The sequence below is a fragment of the Rhinolophus sinicus genome, chromosome 1 (genome assembly GCF_057876585.1).
Source record: "Rhinolophus sinicus isolate RSI-liver-muscle chromosome 1, RSI-T2T, whole genome shotgun sequence".
Lineage (NCBI taxonomy): Eukaryota > Metazoa > Chordata > Mammalia > Chiroptera > Rhinolophidae > Rhinolophus > Rhinolophus sinicus.
The window spans coordinates 36,623,919-36,645,037 of record NC_142501.1 but is presented as its reverse complement, the minus strand read 5'-3'; the positions used below and the strand labels follow the sequence as shown (position 1 = coordinate 36,645,037).

The window sequence follows — 21,119 nt, the reverse complement described above, 5'->3', positions numbered from 1 at the left end:
TATCTACCTAAAAGTTATGTCCTCTTCTAACTCCATAGGAATTCAGTCATAAGAAAAAGAAAGCAAATACTATGTTATACAAGTTATAAAATGCAGGCTGCAAACACAGGTGTACAAAATGCAACTTTGTTATTCCATAATCATTTAATGTCTAGTTTGTGCTCCCAATTCTCTGAAGTCAACTTGGGGCTGTGTTGGAATTCCAGGGGTCTGAGGCAAATGTTAGGCATTAGAGAGGGTTGTGACCCCCAGTGCTATTTTTCTCACATGCGTCTTCCGAGACATCAGCATCTCAGGGAGCAGGTGGGATGCACGGGCCATCATGGCATGACAGCTCATGCTGAGGAATAGCCTGTACTGGTGCACATGACCCCTTCAGATCCAGCTGTGATCACTGCTATTTCCACGCCACTCTAGAAGGCACAAGAGTCATTCTGCTGGAGCCCAGGGATCTCACTGCCATTGACCATGATGTCATCTAATTCAAACATTCCTCTCCTCCCCAGAACTTAATCTAGCTGTAGAGGGTGCAGTTCACTGGCCCATGTGGGAATCGAACTGGGGTCCTTGGTGTTAGGAGGGCAGCACTCCAAGCACTTGAACCACCTGTCCACCTCAACCCGCCCCAGAACTCTAACCCAGAAAACAGGCCACAGCGTTCTTGAATTTGGGAAACTACAGACCTATATCCCCGCTCACTTCTCCATTATTCCTCTTCTCCCCTCTCCCTATCAGCTGAAGAGAATGTCTTCTGCTTGAGAGTCCAGGAAGCCTGCTCTCCTTCACGGTGCTTCTCTTCCACATTCTATCCATGCCCAATACCCAAAGTTGCCCCCACTCTCCTGAGAAAAGGAAGCCACTTAGAGCCTTTTTGCTCTGCTTTCCAGCCTGCTGAGAACTTCCCCTGAAAAAGTGAGTACAGGGGAGGATCTTGCTTGAAAGGAGCAGGGAGAATGCGAGCCCCAGAAAAGGGGGGAGGGAAAAGGGGACTTCCAGGAGAATGAATACAAGCTTCCCTCTCAAAAGTGTTATTCCACATTATCACTGCCTCTCCCTAGATAATTCATTGTGCTCTGCGTCTAAAATAGTCCCATGCTCAGATAAGCCCTTCATGGACAATGATGGCCAAGAGGAGGAGCCAGCATGTCGCAGAATACTGAATTTAAGTCATCAGCTGAAAACTGATAAGGACTGGTCAAAGAGTCCTTCGTATTGCAAGCCACACCACTGGCACATCATTTGCATTCTAAAATGTATACTTGCTAGGATGAGACTCAGCTGTCAATATCCCAAATGAGATTGCTGTTTTTCAAACACTAAACAAGGAATTATACTAAAGGAATTATACTAAAACTTTCATCTAATCCAGTGGGACAGAAATACCGAGGTTGGTACTTGTTCTAAGTTTACAAAGATGTGCAAACTCAAGGTAGAGTACATTGGTTAGGACTCATTTAAGGTGTCACTGGCAGAACTCATACTGGCTGAAAGCCTAAGACATTTATTTTTCATGTGACTGATATGGACAGAGACAATGCAGGTTTCTCCTGAAATCATAATGTCAACACAGTTGAGGCCGTGTTTCTCTGAGCGTATGTCACCTCTGCCCTCTTCCTTGGGTCAGCTTCCTCCTCCAAATTGTTGCCAGGGCTGTGTTCATTCACTCCACAAATATTTGTTAAGCATCTCTAACATGCCAGGCATTGCTCACTGTTCTGAGGATATAGAAGTAAATTTGTGAGATAAAGCATACATTCTGGTAGGAGAGATGCATAACAAATACAGGGAAAAAAACAAACGTAAAATATGGTGTTAGGTTGATAAGCACATTGAATAAAAATAAAATAGGGCAAAGAAGTCCTCTCTGATGAATAAAAACATTTCATCTGGGTCCTAATTAAAGCGAGGCAGAGGACACGATAAGACTTATAGCGAAAGGGTCTCAAGCAGCAGGAATATCCACTGCAGAGACCCAAGAAGAAGAAACTGTATTGTATGCTGGAGGAATAGTAAGGGAGCTCAGTGTAGTCCTCTGAGCAAGAAGGAGACCAGTGTAAAATGGGGAGCGGTAAGAAGGCATAAACATGATGGCAGGGTTTCGGTAGGAATGGTGTCAATGGGATATTAGTACAAGGGTGACAGGAAGCCATTGGAGGTTTGAGCAGGGGAGCGGCAGACGAGATCTAAAGGACCTCATGATATACAATATAGTCAGTAGGGATGTGAGGGCAGAAGTGGGGAGTACAAGTAGGGGGTGAATTGGGTTGAATATAAGCCCCCAAAAAGATATGTCTAAGTCCTAACGCCTGGAACCTGTGAATGTGACCTTATTTGGCAAAAAACGGTCTTTGCAGTTATAATTAAGTTAAGGATCTCAAGATGAGATCATCCTGGATATCGGATGAGCTGTAGATTCAATGACAGTTGTCTCATAAGCGAAAGTCAAAGGGAGACTTGACACACAGAGACAGAGAAGAATGCATGTAAAGGCTGAGGCAGAGATTGGAGTTACGCTGCCACAGACCAAGGATCACCTAGGACCACTCAAAGCTGGAAGCAGCAAGGAAGGATTCAGAGAAAAAATGTTTGTGGCTTTAAGCCATGAAATATGTGGTAATTTGTTACAGCAGAACTTAGAAACTAGTACAGGAGCTGTTACAGTATCCAAGGCAAGAGATGCTGGTGGCTTGGATGAGGATGATAGTGGTGAGGACAGTGAGACGTAGTCAATTGGGCTTACAATTGAGAATAGTTTCCTAGAAATAACAGGACTCGCTATTTACTCTCTTCCCACAGTCATCAAGCTGAAGTTCTGACTTTCATTCTGACTGAGCCATTCTAGTCATAAGCCCTCCCTGAGTCAGATGGATGCCATGCAATGAGGGGCAGAGGCCTGGGTTGTACACTTGGGATGAACACTGTGTCCTACAGCTATTTCATCTTTCCCAAAAGAACACAAATTTATCTCAACAATCTGCCTCTTTTAAAGGCAGCCCATAACCCTCAGGGCATACTGACCCCATCTCCGCTAGGACAGATCCAAGTCAGTCGCAGATGGAGGTTCCCACCAATGTGCTATAGAAATGACTACTTTGAGTGACGAGTCACTGACCTCCTCAGCAATCACAACAGCCAGGTGGACCTGAATCAATTACAGCCCCCAGAACCAGTCACATCTAGCTCCAAGCCTTCTAGCCCCATTCTTGCCCTAGGCTACCCTGAAATATTCTCATTTCAAATGTGTGCCTTGATGTGAAAAAGAAAACGGGACAGCTAATAATTCCCCACTCTGCCTGTAATTTGTTTAAGAAGAGCCCAAACCTAAGCCAATGAGTTCATGAGCTCATAGTATTCGCTGGGTAACTGCTACTGGTCTGGGGTGACCTTGTTATCAAGTGGAAAAATTATCTCATCTCTCTCTCTCTCTCTCTCTCTCTCTCTCTCTCTGTCTCTCTCTCTGTCTCTCTCTCTGTCTCAACCTGAACAAGGAAGTATGTGCTCCTGCTTCTACTAGCAGCCACCTTGTGATTCAAAGCAACCAGCCAGAGGTAAGTTACACATGGAGAATGGAGGATGATGCAGAAATAGACCTGGAGCCCTGATCATCCATGCCTTCAGCTCACACTTCCGCTCTGGACTTTCAGCTATGAAACTAACAAATTCCCATATTTTAAGCTTGTTTGAATTAGATTTCCAATCACTTGCACCTCAACATATCTAGTACCTTTCCCAGAACCAGAGCGGCTTAGCCTAATCAGGAGTCACTTCTTAAACAGGATGGAAGGGGGCAGTCAACCTCATCTAAACCACATGGCTAAAATAGCCACATTGTTGTTGATTAATTTGTATAATTTTTACATGACACATTATTTTATCACTTTTTTTTTTTCAATTGAGTGAAGGAAAACATGGACTTGGAAGCAATACTTACTTCGGCATATCTAAAAAATATTGGGAGTAACAGAGGTGACACTATTGAATCTCCAAATTCCTATTCTCTAAGGAACAGATCTAGCTGATCTCTTTAGAAATATCAGCACCACATCTATCAAAAGAACAATACACAAAGTGAGTGCCTTCATTTTGATAGATGCAACAGTTGTTTTTCTGGCTAATAACCTGGGAAAACAATCAAGGCAGTAAAGCCTTCAATGGCAGAACAAACGAACCAGCAAATACTGAGCCACCAGCAGCCTATTTGACATAATTCCCCATCCTCAAGACACTTGTTCCTGTTTAGGCACAGAATGAGGTTTAGGGACTTCCTTCTCATAGCACCACAGACCCCATGCTGCTCTGGAAAGGAAGGTCCAGCAGACGCCACAGACTAGCCACTCACTGACCAATTTAGCCCACAGACATTCTTGTTTCACATGTACAGTGTATATTATTTAAATTATTATTTTTGAGCCCACATTTAAAACCAGATTATTTAAAAATCTAGATTTCTGATTTATCTATAAAATTTGGAAGCTCAGTTGTAGTGGAGTTCATATTGCCCCAGGGGAACAATTGGCTAGTGTGAGCACACACGGTCCAGTTTGCTGTGCTCCCCGCTAATCCCCATTGTGCTCTCTAACTCCCCATCTATTTTTTCTCTTTAGCCCCTGGAGGCATTTGAGTTTGTGACCCGGATCTAGAGGCTGCTGGGTGGTCAGAACCACTGCCACATCTTTGTAATGTTGGGAAGCATTTCCTCTTACTACTAGAGCTCCTACAACATTTGATCAATGTTGTCACTGTCACAATGATCTCAGAATTCCTTTTCATCCCTCTTAACCCTGACGAGTTGAGTCTTTGCAACATAAAGCATTCTTACTGATACCCTGAAGAAGATAGTTTCCATGCTCCCCCATGGGGCCTAACGTTGGGAATGAAGCTTCCATGGTATGTTACTCTAGTGCTGTGATAAGGAGAAATCCATCACAGCCTCAGTGGGAAACATGTTCCTGCTCTTATCGTTTCTGCCCAGTACCTGGTGCTGTAGGGGTATGGTTTCCTTCCCTGTAACAACACAAATCCTAGAAAGGAAATTAGCACTATTGACAAGGGGGAGTCAGGGAATGAACCCAGAAGGACCACACAGAAGGATCATGTACATTCAAGGAATAAAGTATGGCTTTCCTAATTTTTCATATCAGTTTCCCTTCCCTAACAAATACATGGACCCTTAAACTGGCAGGTTTGGTTTCTCCTCTTTTGAGGGCCCAAGCTACAGCTTTCACATTTACTCTTTTTATTTTGGCATGAAATTCTATAAATAATCCAAGGCAGTGATCATGACCACTTTGAAAATGAGAACTTTGGGCCAGAGCTGTCAATTGGTGGGTCAATGACCCCATTTCTTAGCAGGAGAAGCCATGTCAGAAGTGAGTTCTGCAGAATCCTGTTCTATTGGTCTTCCCACTGAATCATGCCATGGTGACTCACTCCACCCCCCTTAGAACTATTATACTGCCGTTACTGCTGTGTATTTAAATAGTGACACTGAAGGGAAAAGAAATACGATTTTTTTAAAGCAAACAATGATGAAAGTTTGCCTTCTTTCTAAAATGCCCCTGATTCAATAACAAAACACTAAAGTATATGGATGCGCCATCCTTTATATATGGAAATAATGCACCTGAAACTTTTTATGGGGGGCAAGTGCTTTAAGTTACATTTTTATGGTGGTGTCAGATTTGCCTTGACTTAGCCATTCTATATTACCTTATCAGAGGTATTGGTATAGCAGAGTTTAGGAGCACTATTTCAGGTATAAACTGACAATACCAGTCCTTTAACATAATGGTTTAATAAACTTGAACAGCCATCAATGTAACATTGATCAAATTTCTAAGCAAAGATGAGTTAGAATAGGGAGCAAAATTAATAATATTTATTTAGGTCTAGGGAAAACTTAAGAGAAAAAGAGCAGTCATTCACATCAACATTCGTTCATAACATTGATACAATTACTACTGACCACTGGAATGATGGCGATATGTACCACGGAAAGAAGAGAAGCCACTGAGAGAGGTCAAAATCTAGGTCTTAGATTTCAATTATATCTCAATAACACTGTCATTTTATATGGAGTGGAGGACATTGGCTGGAAATGACTACTTGGTTAAAGATTAATTCTGATACAAAAAATTGCCATAGAATTAACAAACTCTCCAATTTTAGTATGATTTCTAAGACAGTTTCCTTCTGTGACACCACATTCAAAGATCCATAAAGCAGCCTTTTTTGGATTTATTTCACATTCCGCTAGCAGATCCTACAGTGTTCAAAGGAGCAACAGCCAGAATTGGCACAGTGGTTTCCGATATTTTCCTTGTATCCGAGGAGAAACAGGTTGTAAAGTTCTCATCAAATGCTGTCCTTACAGGAGCATGAGACAGAGATGCAGGGAGAAAAGGCACTTCCTGCCAGTCTCCTCTCCCTCTCCACCAGCCCTCATGCACCTGCAGTGACCCCCAAACCCCAGAGGCTGGAATCAACATGGAGAGAATCCAATTAATATTTGTGAGTAGACAAAGTAAAATCTTCATAAAAATATAAGAGCAACCTGGATTCATGCTTTTTAGTGGGGAAAAAAATCTTCAGGATAATTGACTAATATAAGACAAGCTGCAGCTGGTTTGCCTCCTGCTGGAACCTGCGTTTGCCCCGTGCAGAGGAAACCCCAAGAACTCATTCAAATATGTCACTCATCCCTCTTGTGACTGCTTTCACTAAATAGTTGGGGTAGAGAGGCTCTTGAATGGTCCTTTTCTTTGTTCCATCGAGTCATTCTGCATTTGCAAAATTGAGTTATTTTCAAATGAGTGGATTTTAACTTTACTAAAAGTCATAGAGAACTATAACTTGGGACAAATGTACATTTCCTGGAATTAGTCTATCAACTGACCAGGTGCTCTCCCGCACTTTTCACACCTTTTTATTATGATCCCCTAGAAATAGAAAGTCTTGGGGTACAGAGGCAAGCTCAGAGGAAAGAGCGAGAGTAACATAAAGGTATCAGGGGCCCTGTGTGAGTTCAGCTAAAATACCGAAGATTTCCCATGAGACCTAAAATTTGAAAGATTAAATGTATTTATGGAAGAGTAAAAAAAAAGCAAACAAACCACCATACATGGCCAGTAGCGAGGGACAGAAGTGCAGGGATAAGCCCAGAGTGTTGCAGTCCAGTGTGGCCACACATGCTGAATTGGAAGAACTGAGCTACGAGTGTCCTTACTGCAAAGGAATTTTCTTTTTTCTTTAATTTGCAATCCCTCACAAACTGATACTTTCGTAAAATAAATTCTAAAAGAATTATTAGAAAAACAATGATGTGCTTAGATGCTGTAGCAATGCCAGATTTCCATAAAAGTGTGAAATGCTTACTCCTGATTTCTCTACTGATCTCATCTCAGACCAGTAACGCATAGTTCAAAGGTGAGCAGTGGTCTGTGGATCACACGTGGAATAGCACTGGCTTGCTCCACAGAGACCCAACACAAAGGATTACACATGCAGTGTATCCTGCAATTTGGCAGATGTAAGATTCCATGGAAAGACTTTTCAAAGGTAGAAATCCTGGGTCCCAGTTCCCCATAAAATTCTGGGTACTGGAAACAGAGATAAAGTTATAAAGTTGGGGGGAAGGTGGTGGTAGAGAAGATAAAGGGACACATATCCTTGTCCCAAGGCAAAGACAACAAAAGCAAAAAGAAACAAATGGGACTACATCCAACTAAAAGCTTTTCACAGCAAAGATAATCACCAACAAAATGCAAAGACAACCACTGCGTGGGAGAAAATATTTGCAAATAACATACCCAAAAAGGGGTTAATATCCAAAATATATAAATAACTCATATAACTCAACATCAGAAAAACTAACAACCTGATTTAAAAATGGGCAGATGACCTGAATAACATTTCTCCAAAGAAATGCTGATGGCCAACAGGCATATGAAAAGATGCTCAACATCACTAATCATCAGGGAAATGCAAATTAAAACCACAATGAGATACCTACCTCATAGCTGTCAGAGCAGCTATTATCAAAAAGATAACAAATAACAAGTGTTGGAGAGGATGTGGAGAAAAAGGAACCCTCGTGCATTGCTGCTGGGAGTGTAGAATGTTGTAGCCAAGATGGAAAACAGTATAGACGTTCCTCAAAAAATTAAAACTAGAACTGCCATATGACCCTGTAATTCCACTTCTGGACATTTGTCCAAAGAAAATGAAAACACTAAAAAAGACGAAGCTATAAGCACCACCCTACGTTCACTGCAGCAATATTTACAATAGCCAAGATAGAGAACTAACCTAGGTGTCCATTAACAGGTGAACAGATAAAGAAGTTGTACACACATACACACACACACACACACACACACACACACACATACACCTATCTACAATGGAATACCATTCAGCCATTAAAAAGAATAAAAGCTTGCCATTTGCAACACGGATGGACCTAGAGGATATTATGCTGAATGAAATAAGTCAGAAAGAGAAAGACAAATACCATATGACTTTACTTGTATGTGGAATCAAAAATAAAAAAGAAGTAAAACAAAACACAAACAGAGTCATAGATAGAGAACAAACTGACGGTTGCCAGAGGAGAGGGCTCTGGGGATGGGTGAAAAAGGTGAAAGGGAATAGAGTACAAACTTCCAGTTGTAAACTAAATAAGTCTTAGGGATGTAATGCACAGCACAGGGAATACAGTCAATAATGTAACTGCATTGCGACAGATGGTTATTGGACATGTGCTGATCACATTGTAAAGTATATAAATGTAGCATCACTGTGTTGCATACCTGAAACTAATGTAATATGGTGTGTGAAATATACTTTACATTTTTAAAATAAGTTAATTATGTTTTAAAAGCATAAATCGTAGGTGAGTAATGAGAAGAGTGCACAAAACAATAACTGTGGGGGCAGAGGCAGATCACCATGGAAATTGTCTGGGTGGTGGTTTGTCTAGTTCCTGCCCTGAAGCCACCGTTTGAGCCTCCCTGATTCAGAGCAAGGTAGCATTGCCCAATAAATGAGGACACCATCATCAATATAGAAATGAGGATGCCACCATCAATACCTGCCAGGAGGCTGAAAAGAGGGCTCAGCTTATTACATTTACTCAAGAAGTTACCCATCATTGCCCTGTATCTATTTTCCTGATATCTTGAGTCACATGTTGTCTTTTAATTTTACTTATGTGTTTTGAAAGCTTCGCAGCTTCTCCGTTTATTAAATCTTCTTTCTGCTTCTTCCCAGAAGCTCCTCTTTAAAAACACATAAACAGTTCAATGTGAAAATTAGCTGTGGTTGATTTATAATTCATCCTGGAAGAGAAGCTTTTAAAAAGACAGAGAGAATTAAGCTGAGAGTTAGGCTTGAGATGTACGTGCCTCCCTCGGCTTTTGAATTAGAAGTGTTTAATGGGAACATAGACACTAGGGCTGTGGGTAGTGGATAAAATCTATTGGCCCTGCTGATACTAAACATTCCAGCTGCGAGTGGAATTCATTTTGGAATACATAAAGTGAATGAGCCTGGACAGGCTTTGAAGCACAGTTAAAAGACCTGGCCTCTCCCTACCTTCATCAGTCCACCAGGTATCTCTTCTGTTGAAACACTGCTCTTTCTCAAAGAGAAGCTCAAATCCCAAAGCCCTTCATTGTACCCATCAGTGGAAAGTAATTTTGAAATTTTCATTGTAGTCCCTATTGAGGACCAACAGTCCCTCCAAACACCGACTGGTGGGATTTTATACCTAGTTAGCAGGTGAGGCTCCTGCAGCCCCATAAGAGGAAGCTTTAGCCCCAGGTAGAGAACTAATGCATCGAAGGAGTCTCAGAATTCAAAGATTTAAGAGATGGAGAGAGTCTGCATTGTTCCTTCATCTTCATTGTTTTAATTGGTGTTAGCAAAACAAAGAAAGCACAGAAAGAGAAAGTTTGAGCACAATTCTGTTAGGAGAAGGAAATCAAGCTAGAGACAAGAAGATGAAAGGAATGTCAAAAAAGTAACTTTAAAGAATCTGCTTCAGCAATTTACTTTTGATTAGAGTAAAAACAGTTCTAACTGCCGTTTATGAAGCAGTTTCTGACAAATTTATTTTATTTTTAAAAGGTTCAAAATTATTTTAGAAGACAAAATCAATATCTCTAAGAAAAGAAGAAAATTCTGCTTCTATAATAGGCTATGCTTTCATATCTTTAGTTCAGAAGAATTGTCCCAAAGGATGATACCCTGGTTCATGCACTCCAGGACTCTGGGTTTGATAGTGACCCCCGGGACATACCTGAAAGAGCTTGGATGTGCTATTTGACGGAACCCTGGAAGGGCAGACTGGTTCCACTTTCTCCGAGGAATCTCAATCACTGAAAGAAGTGTGCAAACCGTATTGGAGTCCATTATCATCTCTTGGTGTTTCATATATTTAACAGATTGTTTTCTGCTCTGTTATTTTGATTCTTATCTGTTTACTTGGCTAATAATTCGAGATTTAATAAACAGGTCAAATTTTTTTACCTTAAGCATCTTTTTCCAGAATTTATCGATTTAAACAATGTCTCTTAAAACCTTCAACTCTCCAGGATTTAAGAGGGGGAAAAAAGTGGTTTTAATTTCTCCACACATGGCATCTGTCTTCTCATTTTAGTCACCGTTTTATGGAACCTCTCTGGTTCCAGTACTGCAGAAATTAAATATACATTTTAAAACTGTGACATAACTCATTAGCGGTATCTTTTGGGGCTGTTCTCATTTTACGGCGCTAAGGACTCCCTCATATTGCACTAGGTCCTCATTTCCTATAAGCAATCTCATCTCCCTCCTGAGTACTTTCAGTGTAGTAAGAGAACACACGCACACTCACACACACACACACACACACACACACACACACACACACACACACACAGCCCTGTACTATGCAGCTTCATATACAGGATCTCTTTTAATCCTGAAACATTCCTGTCAGGCATATTTTACATCCTCATTTTAGAGTCAATGAAACTGACTCTAAGAGGCAAAGTAATTGACTAAAACTATACTGCTAGTAAGAGGTATAGTCATAATGTTAAACCAGGTCTTCTGGTCTCTTCATTTAATTTTTTATTACATCAAGGAAACATGTACAGTGTAATATACAATTACAGAAAAAAATGTCATGACATCGCTAGCCAGATCAAAAACTAGAATTCTGCCCGCAACTTAGTGAAGAACACCACGTGCTTCTCCAATGATCACCATCTTTTCTTTCCAGAGGTGATACCTAACCTTGACTCCTGTATTAATATTTTTGTTTCTTTATAGTTTTATCAACCCTGAAAGCATCCCTAAAAAATATAATTAAGTTTTGCCTCTTTTTGAAATTTACATGAATGGAACCATATAGTATGAGTTATTTTATGTCTTACTGTTCTTTCCAAATTTGCCACACCACTCTGATTCTGGGTATGTTATCACAGTATATTTATTCCATTATACTATTGAGAGACATCTATCACTCAATTTTATATGAATACTTACTATTATTTATTTCTATGATAAAAAGAGGCTTGAAAGAAAATACCTACTTCATTAGAGAACCAATTTTTCACCTATATTTAACAACCCCTTGTTCTACCTATATATAGGTATAATTTACCAACTCTAAAATTCACCAGTTTGAACTGTATGTTTATAGAATTATGCAACCACCACTACTGTCTAATTCCAGAACATTTTTATCATCCCCAAGAGAAGACTTCTACCCATTAGTATTCACTCCCCGCTCTCCCTCCCCCACCCTAGGCAACTAGAAATCTATATTCTGTCTCAATGGAGATGCCTATCTCAGTGGACATGTCATAAAAATAGAATCATATAATATGTGACTGCCTTCTTTCATTTAACATAATGTTTCAATACTCATCCATATTGTATCATATATTAGCACTTCATTCCTCTTTATGACTGAATAACATTCCATTGTATAGATATACCACATTTTGTTTCTACATTCATCAGTTGATAGACATTTGGGTTGTTTGTACTTTTTGGATATTATAAATAATGCTGATAAAATAGGGAATACAATCAATAATATTATAATAACTATGTATGGTGTCAGATGGGTACTATATTTACTGGGGTGATCACTTCGTAAGGTATATAAATGTCTAATCACTATGTTGTGCATCAGAAACTAACATAATATTATATGTCAACTGTAATTAAAAAATAAAATAAAATATAATAATGCTCCTATGAGTATTCATATGCAAGTTTTTTGTAGCCATACGTTTTCATTTCTCTTGGGTAAATATCTAAAACTAGAATTCCTAGATCATAGGGTAACTCTATGTTTAATATTGTAAGGAACTTAACACTGTTTATCAAAGTGGGTGTGCCATTTTACATACCCACCAGCAACATATGAGGGTTTCAGTTTCTCCATATACTTGCCAACACTTGCTGTCTGTCTTTTTTTATTATAGGCATTATAATGGATATGAAGTTGTACATGTTACAATTTTGAAATTTGCATTTCCCTGATGATTAATAATGTCAAACATCTTTTTGTGAGCTTATTGGGCTGTGGGGACAGAGCCAGGAGTGCAGTTTCCAGGCTCTTGGCCTCACATAGAAAGGTGCTGGCTCAGGTAGTAGTAAATGGACATCAACTGTGATTGGATGGCCATCAGCTGTGGCTAGTTGGCCGTTAGTTGTAACCAGTGAGCCATTGGCCACTAATGTAACTGCTGTGGCTACGCTAGCAGCAAATGGGGGCTAGCAAGAAGATGGTGGCTGAGCCAGCAAGTGGCAGAGTGAGTGTTGTGGATCATGTGGCTCCTGTTTCCTGTTTCTCCAACCCAGCCACCAGCAAGAATATAGTGGTGTGACTCCCCCATCTATGGCTCTGTGGGTGTACCTTTTTGGCCTCACCGTATCCTGCGTTCTTATGTGGGGACCGGGACCAGAGACCCTGCAGGCCGCCCTGCACGACAGGCCACTTGAACACCTTTGGAGAAATGTCTATTTAAATCATTTACCCATTTTACAGTTAGTTTGTCTTTCTAGTATTGAGTTATGAGTTATGAATATGTATTTTTTCATGTATATACATTCACTTTCTTGGTGGTATACTTTGAAGCTCCAAAGTTTTTAACTTTGATGAAGTCTGCGATCAGTCTTCTCTTTTATCATTTGTGCTTTGGGTACTATGTCTAAGAAATTATTACCTAATCCAAGATTATGTGTTTTTGTCTATGAGTTTTATTTTTAGCTGTTATATTTAGGTCTACGACTCGTTTTGAATTAATTTTTAAGCATGGTGTAATTTTTAAGTATGGTGTACAAATTCATTATATTGCATGTAGATATCTAGTTTCCCCAGAACCATTTGTTGAAAAAATTATTCTTTCCCCCATTGAATTGTATTGGCCTTTTCTATATTATGTAATGGTAAAGTTAAAAGTGAGTAAAAATGTTGTTTATGAGTACAATTTGTTATATAGTACAACTACAAAAATAGAAAAAATAATGAATATATATGCATATATATTGTTTTAATAAAATAAATATAATTATAGATGCTATGTAAACTAAGATGATAATGAAGAATGTTGGCTAGAAATGTTATTTCCTATGATTATGGTGGATGGAAGGGCTATTGAGAAATCATCTGAAATACTAAAAGAAAATTCTCTTGTCAAAGCAAAAGGACCAGATATATTAAAAAATGGAAGACCCATAAATAAATAGAGGAAGACAAGACAGCCATCTTTGGTGAGAATTTAATAGTTAGAACTGATGAAACAAGACTTATCACTCTATAAGCCAGGCTGCATCCGATGGAGGGGATACAAATTTTAAGTATGCCAAGCCAAATAACTAAGGTTCATTGATTATGCTCCATTGGAGTTCTTGAAAGGTACCCCTATTGACTCAGTTACTTACCTTTAAGCCCAGAAAAGCTGTACAGGTTTGTAATATTAGCTATGAGAATATGAATCCTTCAATCCACAAACCGGTTAAAATAGGGATAAGCTCCTACCCCTTCCACAACTTATTTTTCTGGTTAATTCTCTGAGCAAATAGAGCTGGGAGGAGGAATTGTGATCTTTTAGAGACTTTTTTTGTCCTTGTTCCTTAAGTAGCCTTGGTACAAAACTCTAACTATAAAAAAAAAAAAATTAAAACTTTAATAAGGGTTGTTTAAATCCAAATGCAAAATAATCCTTAAGAGCATTATCTCACTCTTGCCTGCATTAAAATTCATGCGCCACATGTAGACCCACTGAGCCTTTTAAGATCTCTCTGTCATCTGTCTCCATTTGCTTGGCTCTCTAGTCTTAAAACTTCTGCAAACATGAAGGCTTCATGACTTTGGGATCCCAGTAAAGGTTTTCATTAAGAATAGCCCTACAATAATGAGACAAACTGACTGGAGCCTTGATTGAGGAGGAGAAATCTATGAAGTGCCTTTTGGAGGCCAACTGGGAAAATGTTAATATGGACTATCTACTAGATAATTTTTGTATTGATCTTAAATTTCTTGAATATGATAATTATGTTGTGTCTATGTAGAAAAATATCTTTGTTCTTAGGAGATAAATGCTAAAGTATTTAAGAGTGAGGTGTCATGATGCCTGTGATTTACTTTAAAATGATAAAAATAGATTACACATACACACAGAGAAATATAAAAAGCGTGACAAATGTGCATAATGTTTCATTTGAAGTTGACATTGTTGTAGATCTAAAATGGTCTAATATCAGCAATTAGATGTGGTTCAACCTAATAGATGAAGAGTATATGACTGAATCTAAATCAGGGTTACTCAACTTTGGGACCATTGGCATTGCTTTCATTCTTTATTGCAGGAGAAGTCTTATCTGTGAATTGTAGGATGTTTAGCAGCATCTCTGGTTTCCGCCTACTAGATGTCAGTAGCACTCTCAACTGCACAACCAAAAATGTCTCTACACATTGCCAAATGTCCCCTGCGGGTAACATCTCCCCCAATTGAGAACCACTGATCTAGAGAGATACATAAGAATGTATAGATGAAAGGTACTGTTCTTTAGATTAATATTTTTCTCAAAATAAAAGCTAGAAAAATAATAAAATAATATACAATATAATTTATATATTAATAATATTACTAATTGTTGATTAACCAATAATTTATAAAATTCATGCTGGCACCAAGTTTTGATGAATTTATTTTTTTACAATTTTAAAACACTTATAGAATCCCCTAATAATTTCATTTGATTTCATTCCTGAAGCAGAAAGTGTTCACTGTGTCCCTATTTGCCTGAGCTATAGAGAACACAATAGAACAGAAAGGGAATTAACATTTACAGAACACCAGCCACATGGCAGGTATCATTTTATATTTCTTATTAAAATTATTATGAGAGGTAGTTCCATTTGTGCAAATGAAGAAACAGAAGATGAGAAAACAAACTCAGAGAACTTAAGCAACCAGATCATGATGACATAACTTGTAAGAAAGTGAGGAAGAAATGGAGTACAAGACTGGAACCCAAAGCCAAACTCTATATTAGTTCACTGTATCAAGGAAATTTGCTGGTCCCTGGCCTGTCTCTGTTACAATAACACAAATGCCTGTTACATTTAAATAAGTTAAATTTGAATTTTGGAATCCTATTTTTAAAATTTTTTATTGAACTACTCTATTTTCTGGTTTAGTCAATTCTTTTTTTCTCTCTGTGCCCCCTCATCTCTCTTGGCTGCCTTTACTGCCATATTCCTCTTGATTTTCTCATGTAAGCCTATATTCATTCTCTCTCTCTCTCTCTCTCTCTCTCTCTCTCTCTCTCTCTCTCTCTCTCTTATCTGGGAGACATCTTACTTCCCTGGAAAGCATTCAGAGTTTAATGGAATAAACACAATAGAACTGAATTCTTGTTCCATCTTCACCATGTTCTCACTGAGTTCGATTAGAAAATTCAATGAACTTCACATTACTTAGGTTCTGAATAAAATGGAAATAGTATCAGGAATGCATACATCAAGACTTGTTGTGAAGCACAAATAAGAAACAATTTAAAGTGCTTTGTAAGTTTTAAAATTTTGTAAATAATAGATTATTGTTGCATATACACCATCCATTAGGCCTTAACACAAGGCAGGTGCTGCTTCATTTCTGCTCAAGTAGAATTTCTTTATGTTCCTACCTGAGTGAAATTTTTATATTTCATAGCTTTCTGAACATCATCAAGGAAAAAAATGAAGAAGAGGAAGAAAATAAATAGTGGAGTGCCAAGAATATCCCCAAAGTAAACAGTCTTTCTCTTTAAACAGAGAGGAAAACAGCATTTTACTACACAAAGCTCTAGGTATTTTCCCTCTTTAGGGAAAGATAGTGAGCTGTAAAGTATCTGTGCTGGCAACACATTCATGAATCACAACAATTACCTGTTTCTTTTGGATATTGGATCTGCAAATTATCCACCAAAGTTTAGATTGGACAGCTGCTACCTGACTTCATTTAGTAGCCAATATGGAATGCTTTTGGCAGAGAATTGGTTTCTCTTTTCCCACCAGGAAAAAGGAAAATTAATTGGAAGTGTCAAAGGTTCAAAAATAGCCAAGGCAAAAACCAATGAATCACTGAAGTAGTAATTAGCAAAAATTTATTGCGCACACACCAAGAAGATAGTTGTAAACTGGGAATACTCAAACCAAAATATGGAATGAGGCTCAGGGGTATATCGTTATAAAGCAGCTTGTATAGCGAGAAGGCAGTGACTGTTTATTCTTCACAGTGATTGGTTACAATGTTAGAATTTTCAGTAGTTACCGCATACTGACCTTGGGAAACAGATCGAGCTCTGCCTATGGTTTCCAGAGGTATAAGCAAGATCAAATTAGTCTTTCAAAATAAGCTACAAAACTGTAGTTGTATGACTTAACTGGGTCTGTCTGCTCAAGGAATCCTCAAGTTGGTCTCCATTTGTTTTTTATTTTAATAGAAGACTTTACTATAAATTATTAAAACATAAAAAATACTATCTCTACATGTTTGAATCTTGGATTAACTGTTGGAAGTTTAATCATTGGGTCAAGGAAAAATGCTACTATGTAAGGGGATGATTAGTTGAAAGTGAATTAAAATTGGAATAACTGATCAGAGAGGACTAGAAATGCTAGCAGTCAAAAGAATAATGTGTTTCAACAAAATCTATATTTAATTTTGGCTTATATATGAGAGGAGACAAATGGGACTTAGATGTTGGTATTGAAATTACCAGTAGTGTTTGTTCATCCTTAGTTTTACCCCTTGAACCAGAAAAAAACAACATCATATTACAGATATCTGGGTAAAATAGATGAACATATGATATGCTCCACTTTATACGCAAGTGTAAAATAATACTATAATAATTTCTAATTTTAGGTTCTAGTCATTGTCACTAATTAATATATGATTGATAAATTCTTTTATTCTCTATATAATTTATTATTTACGATTGATGGAAGTACCAAATATAAAAGCTAAGTTTTCTATTTGTTTTTTTATTCAAATAATTAACAAGAGGAAAAGCTAAGTGATTTAGAGAATTGAGTCAATAAAATAAGCTGTGTAGAAATTAGCCTACCTAATTTTTAAAAACATATTTAGCATAATTAAATCAGACAGACAACCAAAACCAAAAGGGGGAGGGGGAGTTCACAAAACAATTATGAGAGACTACTGAAGGTGCATGTCAGTTATGAAGTTTCACTTATCATTAATGGAAAATATTGATTTCCTTAAAAGAAAAAGGAAGTCTTGTCTATGGATGCCAAAATATCCAGTTGGTTTATATTTTACTAGTGAATCATTGCATAAAAAAAAGAAATAAAGTTTTTGTTGCAATAACTCTATCACCATAAAGACAATTAAACAAAGACAAAGTAGAATATGCAACATTAATAATGTTCTAGCAACTATATAAAACTAACAAAACAACAAAAACATCAAGTCAAGATTTTCTAGATTAATGACATCAGAAGCATTGAAATATGAGGGGTCTTCTTCATCTCTCCCCCTGAAGTTACAAGTTGAACAGTGAAAATTCAATAAAGGACTCCCTGCACAACACACAAACATGTCTGAGAGACTCACACATCAAAACATCTGAAGGTGGGCAAATCAGGGCAAAGAGAGGAAGAGGGAAGGGAAAAGAGCAGAGACCACTGCCTCAGACACAGCCGGGTGCTCACTGGCAGCCCCAGGACAGGGCAGGTTAGAGGATGGAGGTGGCCCTCAGAATTCCTGCCTGAGGGATCAGCATATAAAACAGCTGAACCCAACCCAACCGGAGGCAGAGACCTCGGACAGAGACCAAATATAGAAGTGTGACACCTATATTCTAGCAGCCACCAGTGCTAGTTGCTAACAATGTGGTCTTTGTGTTTAATGGGCATTAACAGTCTATTGTGAAAGATCAGAAGAGATGACAGCTTAAGGTAAGAGAGGCAGAGAAGAGAAAGACTTCAGTCTGGCACAGAACTAAGAATCACAGTGCCCCTTGCAAGCAGCCAGACCTCAGAGTGTATAATAGCATGGTTTACCTAGAAAGATAAGTTTTATGCACTAAGGTGTCCAGCTTTGGCAAAGTTTTCCCTACATGCAAAGCTGCAAAAACAGTTCCTGAACTTTAAGAGACCACTACCCATTTGAACGATGAGAAAGCCTCAGCTATTATGATAGACTGGAAATCAGAGCCCTCTCTCCTGTGTTCAAAGTAGTACATAAACCTTCTGAATGCTAATGCAACTCTAAAAAGAAAAAGAGAAAAAAAGGGGGGAAGAAATGGGGAGAAAAGACTAGAGGAGGAGAAAGGCAGAAGTCTCCAGTGATAGCTGAGACACAATGTCCTGTCTGCCCTACAGGATGGGGTGTCAAATTTATCAATTAAGTTGTGTTAGATTAAGAAGTGATATTTTTGCATGGTTGAGTTTACTGAGATAAAATCTGTCCTTTTTTTAATCCAGGTGAGGATGGTGGCTCCCAATATTTAACCCCCATAGTCATCTATAGCCAATCAGAGCCAAGCTCAGCGTTTGGTTGTTTGGTCCCAAATCATATCTTCCAGAAATATTTCTATAGTGAGGGAGGTAAATGAGTCTCATTCTTCTGAGACCTATTATAAGTGGGGGAGGGGGATAAGAAGCACAACTGAGTGGAATAGCATCAGATTAGAAGTCAGGGGACTAGGACCTTTATACTGCAACTAATGCTGTATTCAACTTTGGACAGCTGACCACCTATTTTTTTATCAGCAAAATATCTCTCTGGCTTTAGAGTTATATATGTCTCATCCTCTCTCAGTAATAATTGGACCATCTCTGTTAGGCAGAGTTTCTCAAGCTTTCCCCAAGGTACTGGATGTGACTATTAGTTGGGTAACCCTGCTACAGCAACTTTGCTGCTGCTGCTGCTGCTACCCACAAAGGAGTCTTAGAGTTTTGAATGCTCACCAGAAGTGGGGAGGAGCAGCTAAATAAGTTTTCTTATGTCTCTAATAGATTCCTTACTCTCCCGCAATTCCTAGATGCTCCAATATTAAGAACAGAATTCTGTTTATATGTCTTATAGCTTCTTTGCTTAGAATTGTGAGACTCTAGTTGTTAAAGTTTCTACTACCTAGAACAGGAAAAGAGTTCAGAAACAATATATCCGATGATAAGTAATAATAATGTAATCAGTAAAAATTATTGAAATTTATCAATTTCCACAAATATATTTAGACTTTTAAACAGTATTTAATTCTCAAAGGAGCTATATAAAGTATATTCTTTTACTAGCCCTACTTTACAAAAGAGAAAACTGAGAGAAAGCAACCATAGAACGTGGTCTCATGTCTCATAGCTAGCAACTGGCAGATCCAGGTCTCAAACATAATTGCATTTCATACCACAGCCTATACCATTTCCTGTTAAATTACGTAGCCCTGTGGAATAAGTAAGGTTGGGTTTAGACAGAAGGAAATGTAAAAGAGGTTCTGAAAAATACAGACAGCTCATTCAAATGTTGGCAGCATAAATCACAAGTGGACACAATAAAAATTGTAAATAATTACTATTTATAGGACTCTTGCCCTTCTAAAGAAGATTGATACTTAAGAGGGCCTATAGTTTGCTCAAATCTTAATCATTCTCCATAAAATGATCATTCTCAATATTGAAGATAAGAGTTCAATGATGTGTATAGGAAATTCATTGTTGGACAAGCTAAAACAACAACATTGCTCAGGCTAAGAGAGAAGCCAGAATGTGTATATCTAGAGAAGCAACACTGAAGGAGAAAAAGATCAATCAGCTAATGGCAGAAAAGGAACTTTAGCTGAACAAAAATGTCTAACAGGTAATCTTAATAAGTTTCTGGGTAATGAGATGTGGATCTTTGTCTCTACCAATCTATGAAACATGTAAATTTGACATGACTAGTTAAGGCTTTTGTCATTGGGATTGATTTTTGATATGTGACAAAAACTGTTTTTTACCTCAAAGGGGAAGGGACTAAAACCAAGGATGGTCCAATGGTATTTCCTGCTATATTCAAATTCATACATTATAAAACAAATTAAAATAGGAGGTCAAAGGCATCTCAGCATACATGTAGTCTGACATAAAGAGAAAGAAGTAGCAAATATTTCTATACAAAAAGCTATTAAAGTTTACAAATGATTTAAATAAATGGAGAGATATACTATGTTCATGAATAAAATGATTTAACATAATAAAAAGTTCAATTTTCCTGAAAGAAATCTATCTAAAACCATCCTTATATGTTCAAAGTCAAAACCTGGCAAAGGGTTAGTAATCTAGTGTACACAAAGAATCATATCTTAAATATAATTAAATGTAAATGGACAAAACACTCTAATACAAAGTCAGAAATTGGCACAATGAATTTTGAAAGGTTCAATGATATGCTATCTACAAGAGACAACTTTAGATTCAAGGAAACAAACACCTGGAAAGTAAAAGGATACAAAAGGTTATAGCATAAAAACTGTAACAAAAGACAGCTGAAATGGCAATGCCAATATCAGATGACATAGCTTTTAAGGAAAAAATTTTACTAGAAAAAAAGAGGGACATTTTCTTA

The 21,119-nt window shown here is 38.0% G+C and overlaps 1 pseudogene; it reads left to right on the top strand.

The window, feature by feature from the left end:
* Positions 1-2,477: 2,477 nt before the first annotated feature.
* LOC109449669 (elongation factor 1-beta pseudogene) overlaps positions 2,478-21,119 on the top strand; it is an 82,005-nt pseudogene continuing 63,363 nt past the window's right edge.